General features: G+C 32.8%; 1 protein-coding gene across 2 annotated transcripts in view; it reads left to right on the forward strand.

The window, feature by feature from the left end:
* The window catches only part of LOC143222208 (cGMP-inhibited 3',5'-cyclic phosphodiesterase 3A-like), a 247,057-nt gene that overhangs the window by 36,717 nt on the left and 183,263 nt on the right, over positions 1-27,077 (forward strand). The gene's annotated exons all lie outside the window — the stretch shown is intronic.

Genomic DNA, 27,077 nt, shown 5'->3' on the forward strand with positions numbered 1-27,077 from the left:
AAAGTAAGTTTCAGATTACTCTCAGCTTATTATCAATTTCCGTACTGACATCTTTCATGTGAATAGTACGTTCGACCTCATTACCCGACTTAGCCACCACAGTCGTTGCCTTACCGTCACACGAGAAAAGCTACAAATTGATGAATAAAATGTTATTAACTTTCAAAGTAAATCATTTCCACACAAAATTCACCTTAAGTTCTGTTTCGTGTGAGTGTATGATGACCTCAGCATCTTACCTTTACAGGAAGCAAACTTGTTAAAGTCTCAATTAGTTGCACCAAACAGCCTTGATTTATGATTAAGTGTTCTAATGTTCTAGTTACCAACACTTCAAAACATCCCTGTGTTCCAACTGCTTTCAAATTAATTTAAATTTACGTGCTTATTAGAAGTTACATTCAGCAATACATAGCTCAGAAATGACTTTTGATAATTTTCTTGTTTTAGTCAGCTTGACTGTTACGCTTATTTCCTAAATTCTTGTCTTTCTTGATATTGTTTTTGAATTCTCAATTTTATTCTGTCTAATAAGACACTGTTATCTTAGAAATTGGATCCAGCTGTATCTACGTTCTTTCTAGACATGTATCTGCTTTTAGAAATAGTTTCTAGACTTTTATTGTTCACAATTAGTATAGAATTTTTTAGCTCTTTTCAAAAGATTCGAAATAGTGATATACTTCATTGTAAAAACAAAACAAAAAACTTTTCATAAACCTTTTCCAACTATGAGGCATCTATAGCTAAGACATTAGTATCAAGATGTTCAGCAATGTTGAATATTTCATACGGTTCTTGTGGATTTTGTAAAGTTTCCCGGATTAATGGAACTATCTTTTGTCGTAATTAGAACAGTCTTATATTCCGATTTAAATTGAACTACGACTTATAACTTAACTGTTAGTACTCTGAAGGCTCAGGTGTACTCTAACACAAATTTAGTAATTCTCTGACGATTTTCAAGTACCCATCGTTAGGTACTTTCAAAACCCTGAAACTATAATTCATCTGTCGCAAGCATATTGCTTGTCAGGCTCTGTGTTTAGCACTCGAAGCACAACACGTGGCCGAAGTAGGCAACAGTTTGGCGCTGAACACTAACAAAGGTTTCATTACCCAGGTCGTAGTTTTTCAACCAGTTATCAAACTGCTCTGGGAAGATCCTCAACTCACTCAACCAAGTCGACCAAGTTTTACATTTCTGTATTTATCTCAAGTTTCACGTACAGTTCTGGTATCAATCAATATGATGATCAACTTGAAGAGCAAGTTTATTTTAGCAGAAAAGTTTCACAGAGTATATTTATTATCATATTTATGGTTTGGATAAAATATATTGCAAGTCTGAGAAATTTTGGACTAGATTTTGTGTTTGTTTTGTTTTTTGGAAACGCCAGCACTCCCCTAAAATATAAACTGAAAGTTTATACACACGTTAGTAATATCGGGTGAAACGTGTTTTGTACAACTATGCTTAAAGGCTAACATTTATTCTCCCAGCAAATAACGGAATAGTTATGAGACTTTACCTTAAACAATATTTTCTAGACATGTTACATCTATATCCTTAAGTATTTGAATTACTCTTGTTTGGACTGGTAAAACGTTTGGTTTGTCATAAAAATTGTTTCCTCGAGCATAACAAATTGTTTGTTAGTTGTTTCAATAATTCCAACTATACATATTATAATAATGTAGGCCCGGCATGGGTAGGTGGTTAAGGCACTCGGCTGGTAATTCGCGTGTTTGAATCCCCGTCTCACCAAACATGCTCGCCCCTTCAGCCGTGGGAGCTTTATAATGTGACGGTCAATCCCACTATTCGTTGGTAAAAGAGTAGCCCAAGAGTTGGCGGTGGGTGGTAGTGACTAGCTGTCTTCCCTATAGTCTTATACTGCTACATTAGGGACGACTAACGCAGATAGCCCTCGTGAAGCTTTGCGCGAAATTCAAAACAAACCAATAATAATTTAATTACTGTACCTTTTTAGCTCTACGCAATTTTTGTGGACTATTACTTTTATAGCTGAGTTTCAGTTTTACACCATATTTACGCACTAACCACAATATTTCTTATTTTATGAATGGCAGTGAGTAACTTGATCTATCCTAGAAATTGTATGTGCAGAACACAGCAAAATAATCTACAAACATTACGTATTACCTGACTAAAACACAGTTTGTTATGGGAAGATGCAATTGGTGACTATGTATCATTACTATGACAAAACAATAAAAAATAATCAAATTTTGTTTTAATAGAAATTTGAAAAATTATACTGTATAGTGTATATATATATATAAAAATATCTACTGTATGTATATGTTGACACATAAAATAAAAACAAAACATGAATTTAATGTTATTGATTTCTGTTTTCGTTAAGGTTGTTTCGAAAATTACATACATAACTAGATTGTAATTATAAAGAGCGGGCATGAGGGTAATATTCACCTTAACGACACTTTAAAATCTGGTGATTAGGGCGCTCAACTCGCAGTCTGCGGGTGATGAGGCCCAATCCAATCATCGAATATGTTCATCATTTTTCAGCCGTTGAAGTGTTATAATGTGACGATCAATCCAACTATTCGATAAGAGTAGTCCAAGAGTTGGCGGCAAGAAGTGGTGTTGTTGCCTTCCCTCTAATGTATCATTTCTAAATTAGAGAAAATTTGTGATGATAGCCTCTGAATATTCGCAATATTCAAAGCATAAAACAAACGAAACTTTGAGCAAAACATGAATTAAACACCCGTGTCTATAGTTCAGTCACATATACTTCTAATTTAGAAGTACCAAAGGGAATGCAACCAGAAGTATCACTCTACCTTCAAAGAAAGGGGATTTAACTGTGAAATTATATCGCCTCCTCAGCTAAAAGCGCAAAGAGTATTCAGGGCATATCGAAGCTCGAATCTTGGACCTTCTATTATAACGGATTTACCGTTGTACGTTTATTTTATACCTACGCTTGTTTCATTATAGTTTTCTCTTTTGCATGTGACGTATATTGTTCATTATGTATTGCATAAGTCCCGCCTGTTCTCGAAATTTCTAGAAGATTCTTGAGCAAGAATAAATAATGTAGTAGGTGTGTATGTAATACTAGTGACTGGCAATATCGACGCGAACTTGGTGAATGTTCTAGATTCTCGCGCGTTTGATATATAAAAACCGACACGGTAGGAAACAATATTATATGACAGATACAGTAAGTGTATTGTAGGTCTAGGAAGCTATAATTATGATTAACGTATTTTTATGGGAAAACTACAGAATTGAACAAGGAACATTTATAGATTTTGAACATTACAAACTGTTCAACTTCAGTGAATAACTTCAGGCGTTAGTGTTTCTATGAGAGCATTAAATATCTTCATCGGTAAGAAGGGAATTTGTAAGTGGTGTGAAGCCAATCCAGCCTAGCTAGCTTAAGCGAGGTGCAACGATATCAGTTCGGAATTAATCTGCTCGTTGTGGAACTAAAACATCAATAAAATATCTAATTCTATACCAGATATAAGACTCAGTAAAACTCTTGTATATAAACCATCATTTGTAATAATTATCAGTAACAGCTGTTATTATAAATTGTATTGTGTTTTTGGTTGTATATTATAATATACTTGTGTTTAAAAAGAAGATCGTCTGTATCAATGTCGTTGGAAAATAACAAATTTAATACATATTCACATTTAATTAACTACTAAATTCAAATTGGTTATTTGAAATAGTAATACCTTACCACACACAACGTTGTGAATCGGAGACGCGTCCGAAATAAATTATAATCGTAAAAGTATACACAGGCTTATAGCATAACTTTTTATGCAAGTATTTAAAAAGCAATTATGGTTTGTTTCTTTTTTTTAATTTCGCGCAAAGTTACACAAGGGCTATCTGCGCTAGCCGGCTCTAATTTAGCAGTGTAAGGCTAGAGAGAAGGCAGTTAGTCATCACCACCCATCGCCAACTCTTGGGCTACTCTTACCAATGAATAGTGAGATTGACCGTAACATTATAACGCCACGACGGCTGAAAGGGCGAGCATGTTTGATGTGATGACAGGGAATCGAACCCGTGACTCTCGGATTACGAGTCGAGTGCCTTAACCACCTGGCCATGCCTGGCCGGCAGTTATGGTTGTTAAGGAAGAAAACTCGAAGACAAACATAGGGATAAAATTCGTTTTTTGCAAAACAAATTGTTTGAAGAAATGTATGTACGCAGTAAGTCAAACAGTGTTACTTAAACACTAGTCAGCTGTAATTATAAAAAGACGATCGCAGGGATAATGTTGAATATAAAAGAAGCGGCTGGTACTAGCAGTTGCAAATTGATTGCCCTACCCTATTGTTTGGTAATAAGTTATAATCAGCTCATGTACCAATTAGAGATAAACCTGTGAAGTTAGCGTTCTGTTATGTTTATGAGAATTAAGCATGTAATTATTACATGCTTTAAGTAAGATAAATGCGACAACTAAGAACCAATGTACCAGTAAGATATTTGGTTATGATTATATGTGTAAATAAAGGATGAGAAGGTAAGGAATATTTTATAAATTGATAATTTTGATAAGAGATCATTGTTAAAGGTATCTATGTGTTTTATATTTGTTCTTCGTTTTGTTACGTATTATAATTTATCCCGGACGACTCTCCGATTTATCATGTTACGTACGTTATGTTTTATGGTTTCAAATAGCCGGAAATTTTAATTTGGAATTTAGAAATTAATTAAATGTCAATATGTATGAAATTTATGATATTTTCCAACAATATTGATACACACAATTTTCTTTCTTAACACAAATATATTCTAATATACAAGCAACAAAATAATTTATAATAACGGTTATTACAAATAATGGTTTATAAACAAAAGTTTTACAACTTTACAAACAATATTATTTCCTCTATCCGATCTGAATACTTTATCGACGGTTCACGAGGCGCAAATTATTTGACGGAAATGCTAGCTACCTCTATTGTTCACAAGTGAGCTGTTTTTTTTTTTTCGATGACAGTATCTGATATCCTCGTAGAAATACTACTCTCCGAACTTAATTCCCTGAAGAATGTAATGTTCAATATCTGTAAATGTTCCTCGTCAAATATCTGTACTTTTCCGATGAAAAAGCGTTAATCACAATTATAGATTCCGAGGCTTATAGTGTACTGACTGTAGGTGACCAACAATAGTATGCTGTCTCTTGGCGCGTCGATTTATAAACTTTTCATGATACGTTCTCGAATGTTCAGCTGGAAGCAAAACTGTTAATTACATACACACCTACAATATTGATTCTTATGCTCGAAAATCTTCTACAAATTTAGAGAACAGGTGGGACTTGCGCAATACACATTTAACAGTATAAGTTGCTTACAATTCTAAATATATACTAAAATGAAACAAACATTAGATATTAAAATAATATTATATCCGTTACAGTTTTGACGGGTCTTTAGCGTCTATGTTAGCGTCATATTTAAGATATTGGAAGATCCCATACATCTATATATTTTACTGATGTAAACTTAATTTTAAGTTACAAAATTCTAGTTAATTTACAATAATGGCACTATTTTTGCTTACTTGTTTTACCACTGCTTTGGTCAACTATTTTAGCTAATAATTTACTTTACTATTGATTAGGTTTTTGTCATACTGTGACGAATACGAATTGTTTGTGTATATAGTGCTATAAACCGTTTGAGTTTAGACTGGTTGTAATAATCGTATATTTAAAATATGGATTTCACAGTGAGTCTGTATATGTGTTTTTATTCTTAACAAAATAAATATGTAAAAAATCTCATTCAAAAGATTAAAACAAGACTTTATTGGGCAGTTGCTTAAAAAAATAAACTAGATAAGCCTAATGAAATGAAACATTTATGTAAAAGATATATAGCTATTTTCAGTAAAAAATAGAGATTAAAACGTTATAGTAGCAAAAAAAAGTACATTAAAATGTATTAATACAAGTTACCATCTCTTCCTATTCAAAAATTTGAAAAATTATCCTGAAAGCCTAGAACATAAACTTTTATTTAAACTAAAGTCTCTTCATGTTTATTACTTTCATATTTCCTTTTAATTTCTAAAATCCAATTTTTCTCACTTTAATACTTGTTTTCCGTTTTTAATTGTTTATAGAACTACTTCAACAATGTTTCTTACAACAATATTTAACGTGCTCCACGCAATTCGTACCTAATTTAGAATTCCTATATTTTAATCCCTAAATAAATGTGTCTAAACCTTTTTTCTTTGAAAGCTGTCTAATGAAGGGCATTTGTCCGAAACATTACAAATTAATATAAACTTTCATAACTAGCTTGATTGGCCTTACTCCGCTCACTTTTACCCATGTCCTCGTAGAAATCTTAACGTCCGAAGTAATTTACTGAAGTTGAACGGTTTGTAATGTTCGAAATTTATAATCGTTGCTGGTTAAATTCTATACTTTTTCAATTATTTTTTTATACGAATCACGCGGTCTTGTAGAAATTTTAACAATGTTCTAGCGTGCTTTCATAAAACAAATATTGTTGATTCTTACCTTCAAGAAACTTCTACTAATAACGATAACAGGCGGGACTTGCCCAATACACATATACGTCACATGCAAAAAATAAAATTGTACAGAAACAAGCATAAGCAATAAAATAATGTACAACAGTAAATTTGTTACAAACCATAGTTACTCCTTTTAAGCAATAAAACCTTCATTATGTCTAGTTTAGAACAACAGTTTCGAGCACTATATATATATGTTTTCATCAACCCAGCTTGGTCAGTTATGAGATGAGTTTTGTTATTAAACATAAGCAACATGTTTTCTTAAATTATATACTATCACCAGATAAAGAAAATCTGATTAAAAAACTGGCTGTAGAAGAAGTTAGCTTTAAACTCACTTTCAATGTAAATAACTAGAAAGATGTGTATGTAAATAACGCTTGTTTGTTGAACTCCCGATTAAATTTTCATATAATAATATGTATAAGTCAAGCTAAGGAACAAGCAAAAGGATTAGGAATTTCCACTGAGGAAACTGTTTCACTTATTTTAATATAACTTTGAAACAAGATAGACTGTATACACTGGAAAAGTTTGAGAACTGAGTTGGAAAATACAACAACAAAATATTTGTTTCAGTCTCTCATATTGCTGCACTACATGTAATGCCACACCTATCGCGTAAAATAAAAGTAAAAACAAACAGTTACAATTAATAAATTTATTTTGATTATAACCTAAGTGCATTTAATTTTATTACAACCTATCTTCATCGCTTTAATACTAACCATTTTCATCAACATCCCGATTTTAAGACATAACTTGCAAAAATTATTAGATATATTTACTTTATATTAATTCATTATTCTTCCTCTACAACCTTATTCGGATAAATTTATGATAGTCTTCATACATTATTAAAATACTATTTCTGATTTTCAGAAACGCTTAGAAAATTACCAATACTTTTAATCAACTTCAAAATTAAGTCATTAGTAAATGATGTGGTTCATTTTGTATACCAGTCTAATTAGAAGTGTGTGATGTCACAAGACGAAGAATAAAAACCAAAAACTATTATCTATATTTACAGCCGTAGTACTAGTAATAGCCTTTACAGTTTGGTTTTGCAAGTTTTGGGGGACTTAATTATACTAGTCTTCAGCTTATATAATAGCCTAACAATCCAAATTATTTTTCATAAGTGTAGGTACATATATAATCCAGTGTATTCCAAACTTTCTCGGTTCGCGGCGCACTTAGTATCTCAGAAATTTTTTCACGATGCCCCTAGGCAAAGAGAAAAACCTAACAGTTCCGTTTATTAAGTGGTTGGGTCCGAACAACTTAATAAGTATTTATGTCCCAACAACTTAGTAGCTGTTGAAAGTGAAAACAATATTTTTATTTTATTTTTAAATAACCACAATTACTAATGGGATGTTTGCGCCTGTTGAGCATTACACAGCTTCTCAAACCTTGGAATAAATTGTACACCGCCACCCTCATTTTTTGTTCTACCTTGATTTTCGCGCGGTACTTGCTCTATATCACAGCAACCGCCGAGAACCCAGTTTCGCAGAGATATGACGTCGCAAAGGGTATTAGGATTCGCTGAGCTTTTTAGCACTTAGCAACGGATATTCATCTTTTACTGATATCCAAAACACAGTTAGTTTTGCTAAATTTTGTTTTAAAGTCTTGTCACAAGACAGCTCTATAAGGGTGTAAATTCAGATGGGACCTTGGCCTTGAATGGGTCTTGTATCCGTGCAAACTTCTCCATATCTTCTGGAAAGTAATTTTCAAACCAGTCACTGAGCTGTGTTAGGTGCTCCTCAAAAACAGATTTTAGTTCGTAGGTCAAATCAATTTCATTAAATGTAACAAACTGCTGCAACAGAAAGAAAGAGTCTTTGCCACCATCTTCATTCATTTTCTCTCCCTGTAGAGAGAGACTCAACGCATTCAGTTTTTCGAAGAGATCACACAAGTATGCTAATTTTGACAAAATATCAGTATTCAAGAAGTTTTTAGCAGATTCGTGTTTTTCTTCTTGGAGATAAGAGGAAAGTCCCTGTCGTGATTCGATCACTGGGGAGAACCACCGCGAACTACAGTAATACAACAAAGATGTGTGCTCAGATCCCATATCCTCTCATAATTTTTAGAAACCTCGCCTTCTGTGACCGAATTTTTATAAAGTTCACCACTTTCAACACACTTTCCAGGACTAGGTTCAGTGGAGGATTCAGGTGCTTTGACGCAAGGGCTTCCCTGGGAATTATGAAGTGGGTTCACAGTGCATCAAGAGTTTTGCTTAGTATGAGTGCTTGCAATCCTCCATAATAGCCAGACATACAACCACTATCGGTATAGATTGCCAACACACTTAGTCCAGTCTAAATTGTTTTCACACACAAAAGTGTCAAGGATTTTAAACAAGTCTTGAGCCTTTGTACCTGCAGTGATACTTTTACAAAAAGAAGGTCTTCCACAATTTTGTCTCCATCCATGAACCGTGTGTAGAAAATCAAATGACTATTTGTCGCCTCATTCAGCTGTAACCCAAATTCCTTCCCTTTCATTTTTTCAGTTAGCTGTTCGTTGAAGTATTCGACCACGTGTTGGAAAGTATTGTAAAATCAGTTCTTCTGCGATGGTGTAAGGCTTTTATTTTTCCATTTCGCAGCTCTATATGTTACCTTGTAGGATGCTATCAAAGCATTGCTTGGTACTGATGCTTGTTTGAAAAATGTACCTTTTTGTTCTTTCAATTCTTTTAACTTTCTGGTAAAATAATCACGGGCTTTACTAGCCACATTAGGATGATTGGTCTCTAAGTGGCGTTTTAGTTTACTTGGAAGCATGCACTCTGGAGCCAAAACTTTAAGACATAATACACACTACAGACACTCTTTGTGATTGATATTTACTAAAGTAAAACCAAAATGTAGATAACTATCGTCATATTTCTGTTTATTCACAACTTTGCCACTGGTCTGTAGTTCGCCATCCTTTCCTTCTCTCCCACACTTCTTATTAATGTTCAAAAATGTTTCTATTTTTACGCACAAGGACTAAAAATCAACAAAATAATTCACTTAACTTTGCTAGACCTCGCAGACATTTGATTACAACACTCTTCAGTTATTCAGAAAACTGACGGACCCAAAGAGTCGACAGGTATTTATATACAAAATCTAAGAAACAACAAAGTTCGAGAATTTACTGGCGTAGCCTGAAGTACAAGTAAACAAACACATATCTTAAAACATTCGAAAACGTCATCAAAAGGAATGTAGCGCGATCTAATGTTAACACTGTGAACTACCTCGAGCTAGTTTTTTGCGCGGTTAGATAGATGTGGATATCGCTGTGTTTCTCTCGAAAATTAGAAATATCCGGCGGCGCCCAGTTTGTAAATTACTCATATAATGAATACTGGTAATGAAATTGAATCTGAAGAAAGAATGAAATACAACTTTTCTTGCACAATATATAAAAACTAATTGTTAATTTAATGTGTTACCATTTATTTTTGCAACTCCTGTGTACGTGAACCACGAATTTATCCTTTTTAAATACATATACGAATTAGCTTTTCTTACATTTGTTTTATTTCGTTTATTTGCCTCAACTTAAATTGTTCTACTTTCTTGGTAACTGAACACACCGTTGTTTTTAAACTACTTCTCTGAAACATCAAATATTTTTTTGTTAAGTTAGCAAATAAAAGGAAAACGTTTCTTATTGACGTGAAGAGATGGTTTTGCCCGCAGTTAGTAAATTTAAAGAAATATTGCTTTTTACCGAAAGCAAAGAAACCTGGTTTGAAATCAGCAGCTATAAGGTTAAACGTGATAATTATTGTCGTGTACTATACGAACGGGGTGTATTTTGTTTTAACTTCAACATATGTTTAATTATAAATATTTTTAGGAATGAAAAACAGACAAATTAGATAAAATTACTTACGGTATAACTATCAGAATATTTAACAATGAAAAATATAATCTTGCTCAATGTTTACTACCAGCTGCACTACATTATTAGTATTTCTATTGAAGTGGAACAGTTAATCTTGATTTAAATTACCTGCAAGGTGTACCTGACCATCAGTTTCTCTTGTTGTAAAACGTAAGTGACCTTTCTAAAAATCAGCTTCAATGATATTCCTTACCCATATTAAATCTTTTGCAAAGAAACAGGCCATCTTCTAGTGGCAGGGACAGTTAACCTTGTTCAAACTCTTCTAGAAGCTGGTTCAGTATTATGAATTGTTGGTGTTGTAACTACCGAGTCTTCGTTGAAAGTACTCTTAAATAAAATGTATGAGATAAGAAATGTGAGATGAACGTCCCCAAAACTCACGACAATTTCGCTCTACCATGCTGCCCCCCTTCGCTAGTACAGCGGTATGTCTTTGGATTTACAACACTAAAATCATGGGTTCGATTCTCCTCGGTGGGCTCAACAGATAGCCCGATGTGGCTTTGCTGTAAGAAAACACACACTTTACCATGCTATGTGGTTTTTGTTGGGTGTGGTATTCTAAAACTAGAGTCCATGTAGAAGGTAAGAAAGGTGAGATGAACATTCCCAAAAACTTCATAACAATTCTGCTCTACCATTGTCTGTGTTTTTGTTGGGTATAATATTCTGGAGCTTGAGCCCACGTAGAAGCTAAGAAGTGTATTACATATTATAATTTATTTCGGACGAGTCTCCAAGCTATTACGTTACATATAGCTATTTCAAATAGCCGAAAATCATAATTCAAGTTTAGAAGTTAATTAAATGTCGATATGTATCAAATTTATATTTCCCAACAAGATTCATACACCTAGTGCTCTTTCTTAACACAAATATATTTCAATATATATACAATAATACAATTTATAATAATGGTTATTACAAATAATGAATTATACACAAAAGTTTTACATACAATAGTCTTCTGTCTAGTCTGGAACTGAATATTTTATCGACGGTTCACGACAAACGAATTAATTCTATGTTGATACACAGGTACACTTCACTTAATGGAAAGGTTAGCTATCTTTTCACGCGCGAGTTTTTCCATGGAAGTTAATGGATGCCTTCACAGAAATACCAATGTTCAATGTTAATTCGTTCCCCACTGGGACAGCAGTAAGTCTTCGGATATACAACGCTAAAATCAGTTCTTCGATTTCTCTCGGTAGACACAGCAGATAGTCAGATGTCGCTTTGCTATAAGAAACCATACACACGAAGTTAATTCACTAAAGTTAAACGGTTTGTAGTGTTCGAAATCTATAAACGTTGCTGGTCGAATATCTGTAGTCTTCCGATTAATAAGCATTTATTACAATTATAGCTTCCGTGGTTTAGAGTATACCAACTGTAGTAAACCACCGATATTAAACTGTCACCTTGTGTTGTGTTGGTTACCTTTAACAAGCTTCAGAGGAAATTTTCTAGAAATTTTCACTAAGGCAACAATGCTGGTATTTTATATACACACAGTGTACATTGTTTATTCTTACGCTCGAGAATCTTCTACAAATTCAGAGAACAGGCGGGACTTTCGCACTACACGTTTAAAAATATAAGTTACACGCATTTCCAAATATATATTAAAGTGAAACAAACATGGATGTTATAATAAACATACATTAGTAAATCCGTTAGGAGTGTGATATGAACGTTCCACAAAACTCAATTCCGCTCTATGATGTCATGGGATTTTTCTTGAATGTGATATTTTGAAGCTAGAGTCTGTTGTGTTTGTTTTCCCGTTCACGTTATTAATCTTCGTTTAAAAAAATAACACTAATTAACTGGTCGAAAACTAATAGTCTGCCATTGAACATAAATATTATTTCCTTGGTGGGAATATGTTACGAAATTGTCTGTCATCAATCTGTTAATTCGTTTTTAATTCAGTTTTTTGCGTAAGTAAAAAAAGCATGTTACGGTGCTGTTACTTACTATAAATGTAATTCTACACGCATCATTAGTGATAATACTTTTTTATGCATTCTTCAAATCGAAGTCTGTTCATACCACATAAACTTGTACTATCATGTCCCTTTACGTTCTAAATCTTTCCTAATACGATATGTATACACAAGCTGGTGGGACAGGAAAATATTTTGAGGAAAATATTGAATACAGTTTAATTTAATAATTGCGTAATAAATCCATTAAACTAGACTTTTATTTACATCATAAATATTTAGCGTAACTTAATATTATATTTGTATTTTACGTATATAAGATAATTTTTTATTTATTATAAAGGTACAAAATAGGTTCTAGGGAAAAGATATTTATAAACTCAACTTTTCACGCAAGTATTTTGTTGGTAACAATATATTTGAAATAAGTGCTGAAACTGGTTACCAGGAGAAACACAGTTTAAGGTTTAATTTACTTTTGTTTTGTTTATTAAAACTACTATTTCTGTGAAAAATATTAACTCAATATTTCGTGCAAGACGTTTGTTTCAAACAATAAAGATAGGCACTTTCTCCGTTATTACCTCCTTTAAAAGAACTGACGGAGTGCAGCAAAACTTCATTTTCAATCAACTATTTATTTGTTGAGTCACAGTGTGAAAGACAATAAGAGAGCGTAAAAAGTTAGTTTCAAAGTAGTTTGTGCATGTAGTCTTTAGATCTCTCTTAGGTTTGTTGAAATACACATGACAGATTTACGTAACGTTGGCTTTTAAAAAGAAAGGTCATGTGTGAAGGTTGTGTAAAATGTAGATAAGAGTATTACTTAGCTTCAGATTTTTAGGGCAAAGGTCGTGTATAAAAGATATGCATATTAGAACAGATCAGTGTCAGGTGGCCTTCAACTTTTTGAAATTAACAGCATGAGAAATATTAGAATATTCACATCGCCGCTGAAACTATAATTGCGTTTTCTGTTTGTCTGTTTTGAATTTCGCACAAAACTGCACGAAGGCTATCTGCGCAAGCCGCCCCTAATTTCGCAGTGAACACTAAAGAGAAGGCAACTAGTCATCATCACTCACCGCTATCTCTTGGGCTACTTTGCGTCTTCTAGTACAGCAACTGTATCAAAACAATTCAGGGTTTCACGATAAAAATATAGACGTTCTTAAACATGTAAGCATTCTTATACTCTACCATGGTAAGCCAAGTTGTATACTTTTCTCATAAAATCCGTAATACTTGTGCCATATAACCATATGTCACGATATTATATGTATTAATTGGCGAAGCATGACATTTAGAATTAATGTCACAATTATTTAAGTCTAAACATTTACTTAAGATCTTATTATATTGTAACAATTTTCTGTTATAAAATTTTTAGTGCCATCATTTGTTTCAGTGTAATTTTCTTTTTTGCCTGTGACGTGTATTGTTAATTGTGTATTGCACAAGTAAAAAATAGAGATTAAAACGTTATAGTAGCAAAAAAAAGTACATTAAAATGTATTAATACAAGTTACCATCTCTTCCTATTCAAAAATTTGAAAAATTATCCTGAAAGCCTAGAACATAAACTTTTATTTAAACTAAAGTCTCTTCATGTTTATTACTTTCATATTTCCTTTTAATTTCTAAAATCCAATTTTTCTCACTTTAATACTTGTTTTCCGTTTTTAATTGTTTATAGAACTACTTCAACAATGTTTCTTACAACAATATTTAACGTGCTCCACGCAATTCGTACCTAATTTAGAATTCCTATATTTTAATCCCTAAATAAATGTGTCTAAACCTTTTTTCTTTGAAAGCTGTCTAATGAAGGGCATTTGTCCGAAACATTACAAATTAATATAAACTTTCATAACTAGCTTGATTGGCCTTACTCCGCTCACTTTTACCCATGTCCTCGTAGAAATCTTAACGTCCGAAGTAATTTACTGAAGTTGAACGGTTTGTAATGTTCGAAATTTATAATCGTTGCTGGTTAAATTCTATACTTTTCAATTATTTTTTATACGAATCACGCGGTCTTGTAGAAATTTTAACAATGTTCTAGCGTGCTTTCATAAAACAAATATTGTTGATTCTTACCTTCAAGAAACTTCTACTAATAACGATAACAGGCGGGACTTGCCCAATACACATATACGTCACATGCAAAAAATAAAATTGTACAGAAACAAGCATAAGCAATAAAATAATGTACAACAGTAAATTTGTTACAAACCATAGTTACTCCTTTTAAGCAATAAAACCTTCATTATGTCTAGTTTAGAACAACAGTTTCGAGCACTATATATATATGTTTTCATCAACCCAGCTTGGTCAGTTATGAGATGAGTTTTGTTATTAAACATAAGCAACATGTTTTCTTAAATTATATACTATCACCAGATAAAGAAAATCTGATTAAAAAACTGGCTGTAGAAGAAGTTAGCTTTAAACTCACTTTCAATGTAAATAACTAGAAAGATGTGTATGTAAATAACGCTTGTTTGTTGAACTCCCGATTAAATTTTCATATAATAATATGTATAAGTCAAGCTAAGGAACAAGCAAAAGGATTAGGAATTTCCACTGAGGAAACTGTTTCACTTATTTTAATATAACTTTGAAACAAGATAGACTGTATACACTGGAAAAGTTTGAGAACTGAGTTGGAAAATACAACAACAAAATATTTGTTTCAGTCTCTCATATTGCTGCACTACATGTAATGCCACACCTATCGCGTAAAATAAAAGTAAAAACAAACAGTTACAATTAATAAATTTATTTTGATTATAACCTAAGTGCATTTAATTTTATTACAACCTATCTTCATCGCTTTAATACTAACCATTTTCATCAACATCCCGATTTTAAGACATAACTTGCAAAAATTATTAGATATATTTACTTTATATTAATTCATTATTCTTCCTCTACAACCTTATTCGGATAAATTTATGATAGTCTTCATACATTATTAAAATACTATTTCTGATTTTCAGAAACGCTTAGAAAATTACCAATACTTTTAATCAACTTCAAAATTAAGTCATTAGTAAATGATGTGGTTCATTTTGTATACCAGTCTAATTAGAAGTGTGTGATGTCACAAGACGAAGAATAAAAACCAAAAACTATTATCTATATTTACAGCCGTAGTACTAGTAATAGCCTTTACAGTTTGGTTTTGCAAGTTTTGGGGGACTTAATTATACTAGTCTTCAGCTTATATAATAGCCTAACAATCCAAATTATTTTTCATAAGTGTAGGTACATATATAATCCAGTGTATTCCAAACTTTCTCGGTTCGCGGCGCACTTAGTATCTCAGAAATTTTTTCACGATGCCCCTAGGCAAAGAGAAAAACCTAACAGTTCCGTTTATTAAGTGGTTGGGTCCGAACAACTTAATAAGTATTTATGTCCTAACAACTTAGTAGCTGTTGAAAGTGAAAACAATATTTTTATTTTATTTTTAAATAACCACAATTACTAATGGGATGTTTGCGCCTGTTGAGCATTACACAGCTTCTCAAACCTTGGAATAAATTGTACACCGCCACCCTCATTTTTTGTTCTACCTTGATTTTCGCGCGGTACTTGCTCTATATCACAGCAACCGCCGAGAACCCAGTTTCGCAGAGATATGACGTCGCAAAGGGTATTAGGATTCGCTGAGCTTTTTTAGCACTTAGCAACGGATATTCATCTTTTACTGATATCCAAAACACAGTTAGTTTTGCTAAATTTTGTTTTTAAAGTCTTGTCACAAGACAGCTCTATAAGGGTGTAAATTCAGATGGGACCTTGGCCTTGAATGGGTCTTGTATCCGTGCAAACTTCTCCATATCTTCTGGAAAGTAATTTTCAAACCAGTCACTGAGCTGTGTTAGGTGCTCCTCAAAAACAGATTTTAGTTCGTAGGTCAAATCAATTTCATTAAATGTAACAAACTGCTGCAACAGAAAGAAAGAGTCTTTGCCACCATCTTCATTCATTTTTCTCTCCCTGTAGAGAGAGACTCAACGCATTCAGTTTTTCGAAGAGATCACACAAGTATGCTAATTTTGACAAAATATCAGTATTCAAGAAGTTTTTAGCAGATTCGTGTTTTTCTTCTTGGAGATAAGAGGAAAGTCCCTGTCGTGATTCGATCACTGGGGAGAACCACCGCGAACTACAGTAATACAACAAAGATGTGTGCTCAGATCCCATATCCTCTCATAATTTTTTAGAAACCTCGCCTTCTGTGACCGAATTTTTATAAAGTTCACCACTTTCAACACACTTTCCAGGACTAGGTTCAGTGGAGGATTCAGGTGCTTTGACGCAAGGGCTTCCCTGGGAATTATGAAGTGGGTTCACAGTGCATCAAGAGTTTTGCTTAGTATGAGTGCTTGCAATCCTCCATAATAGCCAGACATACAACCACTATCGGTATAGATTGCCAACACACTTAGTCCAGTCTAAATTGTTTTCACACACAAAAGTGTCAAGGATTTTAAACAAGTCTTGAGCCTTTGTACCTGCAGTGATACTTTTACAAAAAGAAGGTCTTCCACAATTTTGTCTCCATCCATGAACCGTGTGTAGAAAATCAAATGACTATTTGTCGCCTCATTCAGCTGTAACCCAAATTCCTTCCCTTTCATTTTTCAGTTAGCTGTTCGTTGAAGTATTCGACCACGTGTTGGAAAGTATTGTAAAATCAGTTCTTCTGCGATGGTGTAAGGCTTTTATTTTTCCATTTCGCAGCTCTATATGTTACCTTGTAGGATGCTATCAAAGCATTGCTTGGTACTGATGCTTGTTTGAAAAATGTACCTTTTTGTTCTTTCAATTCTTTTAACTTTCTGGTAAAATAATCACGGGCTTTACTAGCCACATTAGGATGATTGGTCTCTAAGTGGCGTTTTAGTTTACTTGGAAGCATGCACTCTGGAGCCAAAACTTTAAGACATAATACACTACAGACACTCTTTGTGATTGATATTTACTAAAGTAAAACCAAAATGTAGATAACTATCGTCATATTTCTGTTTATTCACAACTTTGCCACTGGTCTGTAGTTCGCCATCCTTTCCTTCTCTCCCACACTTCTTATTAATGTTCAAAAATGTTTCTATTTTTACGCACAAGGACTAAAAATCAACAAAATAATTCACTTAACTTTGCTAGACCTCGCAGACATTTGATTACAACACTCTTCAGTTATTCAGAAAACTGACGGACCCAAAGAGTCGACAGGTATTTATATACAAAATCTAAGAAACAACAAAGTTCGAGAATTTACTGGCGTAGCCTGAAGTACAAGTAAACAAACACATATCTTAAAACATTCGAAAACGTCATCAAAAGGAATGTAGCGCGATCTAATGTTAACACTGTGAACTACCTCGAGCTAGTTTTTTGCGCGGTTAGATAGATGTGGATATCGCTGTGTTTCTCTCGAAAATTAGAAATATCCGGCGGCGCCCAGTTTGTAAATTACTCATATAATGAATACTGGTAATGAAATTGAATCTGAAGAAAGAATGAAATACAACTTTTCTTGCACAATATATAAAAACTAATTGTTAATTTAATGTGTTACCATTTATTTTTGCAACTCCTGTGTACGTGAACCACGAATTTATCCTTTTTAAATACATATACGAATTAGCTTTTCTTACATTTGTTTTATTTCGTTTATTTGCCTCAACTTAAATTGTTCTACTTTCTTGGTAACTGAACACACCGTTGTTTTTAAACTACTTCTCTGAAACATCAAATATTTTTTTGTTAAGTTAGCAAATAAAAGGAAAACGTTTCTTATTGACGTGAAGAGATGGTTTTGCCCGCAGTTAGTAAATTTAAAGAAATATTGCTTTTTACCGAAAGCAAAGAAACCTGGTTTGAAATCAGCAGCTATAAGGTTAAACGTGATAATTATTGTCGTGTACTATACGAACGGGGTGTATTTTGTTTTAACTTCAACATATGTTTAATTATAAATATTTTTAGGAATGAAAAAACAGACAAATTAGATAAAATTACTTACGGTATAACTATCAGAATATTTAACAATGAAAAATATAATCTTGCTCAATGTTTACTACCAGCTGCACTACATTATTAGTATTTCTATTGAAGTGGAACAGTTAATCTTGATTTAAATTACCTGCAAGGTGTACCTGACCATCAGTTTCTCTTGTTGTAAAACGTAAGTGACCTTTCTAAAAATCAGCTTCAATGATATTCCTTACCCATATTAAATCTTTTGCAAAGAAACAAGCCATCTTCTAGTGGCAGGGACAGTTAACCTTGTTCAAACTCTTCTAGAAGCTGGTTCAGTATTATGAATTGTTGGTGTTGTAACTACCGAGTCTTCGTTGAAAGTACTCTTAAATAAAATGTATGAGATAAGAAATGTGAGATGAACGTCCCCAAAAACTCACGACAATTTCGCTCTACCATGCTGCCCCCCTTCGCTAGTACAGCGGTATGTCTTTGGATTTACAACACTAAAATCATGGGTTCGATTCTCCTCGGTGGGCTCAACAGATAGCCCGATGTGGCTTTGCTGTAAGAAAACACACACTTTACCATGCTATGTGGTTTTTGTTGGGTGTGGTATTCTAAAACTAGAGTCCATGTAGAAGGTAAGAAAGGTGAGATGAACATTCCCAAAAACTTCATAACAATTCTGCTCTACCATTGTCTGTGTTTTTGTTGGGTATAATATTCTGGAGCTTGAGCCCACGTAGAAGCTAAGAAGTGTATTACATATTATAATTTATTTCGGACGAGTCTCCAAGCTATTACGTTACATATAGCTATTTCAAATAGCCGAAAATCATAATTCAAGTTTAGAAGTTAATTAAATGTCGATATGTATCAAATTTATATTTCCCAACAAGATTCATACACCTAGTGCTCTTTCTTAACACAAATATATTTCAATATATATACAATAATACAATTTATAATAATGGTTATTACAAATAATGAATTATACACAAAAGTTTTACATACAATAGTCTTCTGTCTAGTCTGGAACTGAATATTTTATCGACGGTTCACGACAAACGAATTAATTCTATGTTGATACACAGGTACACTTCACTTAATGGAAAGGTTAGCTATCTTTTCACGCGCGAGTTTTTCCATGGAAGTTAATGGATGCCTTCACAGAAATACCAATGTTCAATGTTAATTCGTTCCCCACTGGGACAGCAGTAAGTCTTCGGATATACAACGCTAAAATCAGTTCTTCGATTTCTCTCGGTAGACACAGCAGATAGTCAGATGTCGCTTTGCTATAAGAAACCATACACACGAAGTTAATTCACTAAAGTTAAACGGTTTGTAGTGTTCGAAATCTATAAACGTTGCTGGTCGAATATCTGTAGTCTTCCGATTAATAAGCATTTATTACAATTATAGCTTCCGTGGTTTAGAGTATACCAACTGTAGTAAACCACCGATATTAAACTGTCACCTTGTGTTGTGTTGGTTACCTTTAACAAGCTTCAGAGGAAATTTTCTAGAAATTTCCACTAAGGCAACAATGCTGGTATTTTATATACACACAGTGTACATTGTTTATTCTTACGCTCGAGAATCTTCTACAAATTCAGAGAACAGGCGGGACTTTCGCACTACACGTTTAAAAAATATAAGTTACACGCATTTCCAAATATATATTAAAGTGAAACAAACATGGATGTTATAATAAACATACATTAGTAAATCCGTTAGGAGTGTGATATGAACGTTCCACAAAACTCAATTCCGCTCTATGATGTCATGGGATTTTTCTTGAATGTGATATTTTGAAGCTAGAGTCTGTTGTGTTTGTTTTCCCGTTCACGTTATTAATCTTCGTTTAAAAAAAATAACACTAATTAACTGGTCGAAAACTAATAGTCTGCCATTGAACATAAATATTATTTCCTTGGTGGGAATATGTTACGAAATTGTCTGTCATCAATCTGTTAATTCGTTTTTAATTCAGTTTTTTTTGCGTAAGTAAAAAAAGCATGTTACGGTGCTGTTACTTACTATAAATGTAATTCTACACGCATCATTAGTGATAATACTTTTTTATGCATTCTTCAAATCGAAGTCTGTTCATACCACATAAACTTGTACTATCATGTCCCTTTACGTTCTAAATCTTTCCTAATACGATATGTATACACAAGCTGGTGGGACAGGAAAATATTTTGAGGAAAATATTGAATACAGTTTAATTTAATAATTGCGTAATAAATCCATTAAACTAGACTTTTATTTACATCATAAATATTTAGCGTAACTTAATATTATATTTGTATTTTACGTATATAAGATAATTTTTTATTTATTATAAAGGTACAAAATAGGTTCTAGGGAAAAGATATTTATAAACTCAACTTTTCACGCAAGTATTTTGTTGGTAACAATATATTTGAAATAAGTGCTGAAACTGGTTACCAGGAGAAACACAGTTTAAGGTTTAATTTACTTTTGTTTTGTTTATTAAAACTACTATTTCTGTGAAAAATATTAACTCAATATTTCGTGCAAGACGTTTGTTTCAAACAATAAAGATAGGCACTTTCTCCGTTATTACCTCCTTTAAAAGAACTGACGGAGTGCAGCAAAACTTCATTTTCAATCAACTATTTATTTGTTGAGTCACAGTGTGAAAGACAATAAGAGAGCGTAAAAAGTTAGTTTCAAAGTAGTTTGTGCATGTAGTCTTTAGATCTCTCTTAGGTTTGTTGAAATACACATGACAGATTTACGTAACGTTGGCTTTTAAAAAGAAAGGTCATGTGTGAAGGTTGTGTAAAATGTAGATAAGAGTATTACTTAGCTTCAGATTTTTAGGGCAAAGGTCGTGTATAAAAGATATGCATATTAGAACAGATCAGTGTCAGGTGGCCTTCAACTTTTTGAAATTAACAGCATGAGAAATATTAGAATATTCACATCGCCGCTGAAACTATAATTGCGTTTTCTGTTTGTCTGTTTTGAATTTCGCACAAAACTGCACGAAGGCTATCTGCGCAAGCCGCCCCTAATTTCGCAGTGAACACTAAAGAGAAGGCAACTAGTCATCATCACTCACCGCTATCTCTTGGGCTACTTTGCGTCTTCTAGTACAGCAACTGTATCAAAACAATTCAGGGTTTCACGATAAAAATATAGACGTTCTTAAACATGTAAGCATTCTTATACTCTACCATGGTAAGCCAAGTTGTATACTTTTCTCATAAAATCCGTAATACTTGTGCCATATAACCATATGTCACGATATTATATGTATTAATTGGCGAAGCATGACATTTAGAATTAATGTCACAATTATTTAAGTCTAAACATTTACTTAAGATCTTATTATATTGTAACAATTTTCTGTTATAAAATTTTTAGTGCCATCATTTGTTTCAGTGTAATTTTCTTTTTTGCCTGTGACGTGTATTGTTAATTGTGTATTGCACAAGTCCCGCTAGTTCTCGAAATTTGTAGTATTTGTTGTTTTGAATGAAGCACAAAGCTACACAATGGGTTATCTGTGCTCTGCCCGCCACAGGTATCGAAACCTGGTTTTTAGCGTTATAAGTCCGCAGACATACCGCTGAGCCACTGGGAAGCCAAAATTTCTAGAAGATTCTTGAGAGTAAAAATAAACAATAGTTGATTTACGAAAACATTAGTGTATCGAGCTTTGGTGACTGCTCAAGAGTCTCGCATGATTCGTATACAAGTCGAGAAACAATAATAGAAGAATATTATTACTGATTAGCTACAGTCAGTGTGTTACAGGCCTCGAAAGCTATAATTGTGATCAACACCTATTAATCGGAAAACTACAAAGTTTGATAAGGAACGTTTATAGATTTCGAGCATCAGAAACCGGTCAACTTCAAAGAATTACATTGGATGTTATTATTTCTATGAGGATATCAAATACTTCTTTGGAAGGTGTAAGCTTGAACCCGGTGTGAGGCCAGCCAAAAAAATACATTGTTAGCTTAGGCGAGATGTAACAAAATCAATTGAGAATTAATTTGCTCGTCGTGGAATTGGATCACCAATAAAATATTCAGTTCTAGACCGGATATAAGACGCAGTATTGTCTGTAATGTGTAAATCTCTTGTATATAAACCATCATTTGTAATAACCGATATTATAAATTTTAGTTTTTTTGTTTGTTTGTACATTAAAAATATATTTGTGTTAAAATAAAATTGTGTGTATAATTCTTCTTGGAAAATATCACACATTTGATACATATTAACATTTAACTAACTTCAAAATTCAAGTTCAAATTTCTGGTTATTTGAAATAGTAATACGTAGCATAAGGAACATAATAAATCGGAGACTCCTGATAAATTATAATGCACAACAATCCATTAATATGGATTGTGAGCTAAAAGTACGTATTTTTCAGTGAATTAGAAATGAATATGAAATTTAAATTACTATCGTCGTATAGAGTCTCAGATGTAAGTTTGAGGGCTTGTAACGCTAAAACTATTGGTTCGGTCTCTGCTGTGAGGACAGCACAGTAGCATATAGGGGTGAATTGTGCCTGAAAATAAAAGTATTGCAGTATATTGTATCATACTAACATGAATACAACTTCCTTCTTTTTATATATGCAAAAACGGCTCGTTTGGGTTGAGAAAATATTTTACGTAGAAGCGTGAACAACTTTTCGACCTTCTTCGGTCATCGTCAGGTTTACAAAGAAAGAAAGAGGTAACTGACCGGAAGCTGACCAACATGTTTGGAAGGGGTTGTGTAACTGAGTGTCGGAATGTAGAGGGCGGTGTTAGATGTTTGAATATATAATTTTATATTATTTATTTTATTATATTTAATATAGGTATAAAGGCGTTCCTTTATATTGGTTTATTTTGGGTTTAAGTTGTTGTATAAGTAAGGCTTCTTTAATTTTGCGTTTGTTTATGTTTGTTTCTTTATTTAGTATTTGAGTGTTTTCTATGGTTATGTTGTGTTTATTTGACTTGCAGTGCTCGAAAACGTGTGAAGGTGACTTTTTATGTTCTTTCAATTTGGTTTTCATTTTTGTACTTGTTTCTCCAATATAGAAGTCGTGGCAGTTATCACATTGTATTTTATAAATAATGTTGGTGTGGTGTTTGTCAGTGTAGTTTTTACATAGTATATACCTCAGTTTTGTGCCTGGTTTTTGAATAAATATGGTATTAACTGGAATATCATATTTAGAAAAATGTTTGGTGCGACTGGGATTCAAACCCGTGACCCTCAGATTACGAGTCGAGTGGCTTAACCACCTAAAAAAAACTTATAAAAATACAATTCTTAATTCTAAAAATAAAAACTTTGTATTAAATGTCATTATTGGCGTTATTCCTTTTTTATGTGTTTTTAATTGTTTATTTTTAGTTTTCCAGACTTCAACTAATTTGTTTTGGAAGCACCGTCCCCTCAATATAAATTTTCCTTATTAATTAATTACGAATAAATAAAACTAACGCGAACTCCAGAGAATTTTTCAAGTTATTTTATTTTCTTCATCAAAAGCATAACATTTCTTTAAGGAACTACATCATTCAAATTAAAACCGTTGCACTCTAAGAAGTAAACTGCGGACAAGAGAATATCATGGATGTTATCATTCGTATTAGTATAAAGCCCCTGACGCATATATACATAAACAATATTATATTTTATATGCATATATAAGAATATAGACATATACATGTAAACGATTTCTTTTCGTTCTCAACACACTAAAAAATCTAGGTCTATGTAAGCGTATCAGTACTGTCTGTCTTATGTAATTACTTTGCAGGGTGTATTGATACAAAGGTTCATTGCGTCAATGGGTCTGTGCAGATACAAATTTTCAGTTTTACACTTTGTTGTTTTTATAGACGTATTTTTTTTTTTTTTACAAATACAAATAAGGGAAGCAATTTTTGATGTCCTAACTTTTCATTAACCATGAATCAATATTCCCAGGGAACAGGTAATCCCACAACTCCACAACGCACCTGTTCTTCACTTATTTCATCAGTCTCCAAATAATTCTTCAATCATCACATCTTAGTAAAAACTATGTAGAAAAATGAAATGTTATTTATCGTGAACAAAAGTACGTGTGCATTCTGAAAGAGATTTAATAGCACTCTTGAGCCTTTTTTCACTTTATTCTATATCGGAAAGTAGAAAGCATAGTGCAAATACTCTGACACAAATTTTCAACTGTATAAGTCATACTTAGTAATAATAAGCGTTTATTTTTCTTTACCTTATAACGCAAAGTACGCAATACATGTGTTAAAAACCAAAATAACAGTTCTTAATGAACATTTATTCACGACATAAAACTTGTTAAACACTGATTCTATATAACTTTAGTAATAGTAGGCCTATTTGTAATATAATTGAAGTATTAGGTCTAATACATAAACGTAACGCAAGGCTTAGTTGAAACACTACTTGGTAAATTAAATTTGCTTTTGGCTACAACTCAATGTCATAAAACTTTTGAATTAAAGTGTGTTGGTGTTTTATCATCAACTTTATCAGAAAAAAACGAATAAAATAAGCCTTTGTAACAAATCAACATGTTAGCCTCACAAAAACCAGGTAATAGTTTTGTTGCAAGCGACGAAATATATTATTGAGCATGATCAAAAACAGCGCGTGAAAGTGTTCTCGACAGAGTGACCATAGTAGTAAGCCTTTTGCCATTAGAGATTGTTATGTAAAGAGAGAATATCTTAAATAGCAAAATGAAAGCCTAAACGAGGAAGCTTAATAAAATTAGGCGAACAGAGTAAGTAATGTTTGAGTTAATATCTAGAAGAAATTTACTTAAATTTGAGAGATGGGCCATCCATTATATTTATTCTTTTTCTCGAGTATATATAGTGTACATAATTACGAATAAATTAAACGACAGTGAACTTCGAAGAACCTTCTGATCATAGAACTAACTTTATTCTTTTAATGGAACTCCTGAAATTACTACCTCTAAATTACTAATAGAAGTATTTTCATTTGAGTCTGACGTGTGTAATCTTCTTGGGAAAGGTTGGAACTCTGCTGTTCCTGTTAAATTTAACAACATCAGTAAGATAAACATGACATCTTCCCTACAAAAAAATGTCATATAGTTTAAGATAGAAAATCGAAATAATAAATCAACCATTATTAATACTAATCTGCAAGCGCAGATAGCCTTCGTGTAGCTTCGCATGAAATTCAAAAGAAACAAACCAATCTAAATAATGATACTTAAAGAAAGGCGAGCGATTTGAACTTGAACAATGGTTTTCAAAACTGAACAACATTTAGTAATAGCAATCCCTCCACAAGCTCCCAGGGGTCAAGCCGAGTTTCTTTTATCCCACCGTGATAATAACTTATGTAAAAGACAATTAATCAGCCTGAAAATACAGCTTCCAAACATTTTATCTCGTTTTCAAGGACATTCATTTAAACCTAAGTTAACACGAACAGAACGGAAAACTAAATAATCTTAAACATGAAAATTATGATATTATAACTGAGATTTTTTTTATAACGATGACCTTTTTGGTATTTTAAGGAAACAGTTCTGTGTAAATAAAATATATAATCATCAACGATACACTACCAGCTTTGTTAAATCATGATCCGACAAGCCAATTCTAAGTAAAGTACGTTACATACTTAACTTCATCCAAATAAACTCAAACATGCTAAGTTTTCTGATTCAATAACTAAACCTTCATACCAAAAAAATACCATAATTTAATAATTTCATAATTATAAACCTAATTTATCTGCAAGGCATATTGTTTTAGCTTATGAATCGCCTATAGAAGGTTTGTCATTGTTAATGGAAATACTTTTACATGGACTCGTGACTCTGGTACTTTGTCAAAACTTCTTAGAAATGCTCGCAAATTATCAGCTTAATCTTCGGCTGGACTACATTCTGTTTAGTTTTGGAGTGATTGTGCTACTACCATTCATACCTACCAAAAATTCAATAACAGCTGTAACTGAAATCCTAATATTATATATCTTCTGGGATAATTGATTAATTTAATAGAATTTGTTATTTCCATTTTGGAACTGATATTTACTAACAGATCCAAAGTGTTGTCATGAATAATAAGGTTGCAGTAAATGCTTATGTTGTTTTCATACATTTTCTTGAAGAAATGGTTCTACCTGCCTGGTTACAAAAACTTAATTTTGTTCCTGAAATTTTGTATCGATACATAGATGACATATTAGGTAACTGAAACCATGGGGTTGGAAGACCTAACATTTCTCCACAACCACCTCATTAATCTATATCCCAAAACTAACTTCACTTTTGGAACCACAAACAACACGTCTAGAGTGGCCTTCCTAGACATCCTGCTAATATTGAAAGATGGAGAAATTTACACATCCATACCCAGGAAGAATCATAAAATATTAATAATTTTACACTTTGAGTGGCACCATCTTCCTTCTGTAAGGAAAGGAGTGATTATTGGATAACTATATAGAATATTTAAAACGTGCAATGATACAATAACATATTATGTTATGAAAAAAACGAGTGATCTTAAACACATTCTTCTATA

The sequence above is a fragment of the Tachypleus tridentatus genome, chromosome 8 (assembly GCF_004210375.1).
Source record: "Tachypleus tridentatus isolate NWPU-2018 chromosome 8, ASM421037v1, whole genome shotgun sequence".
NCBI classification, from domain to species: Eukaryota; Metazoa; Arthropoda; class Merostomata; order Xiphosura; family Limulidae; genus Tachypleus; species Tachypleus tridentatus.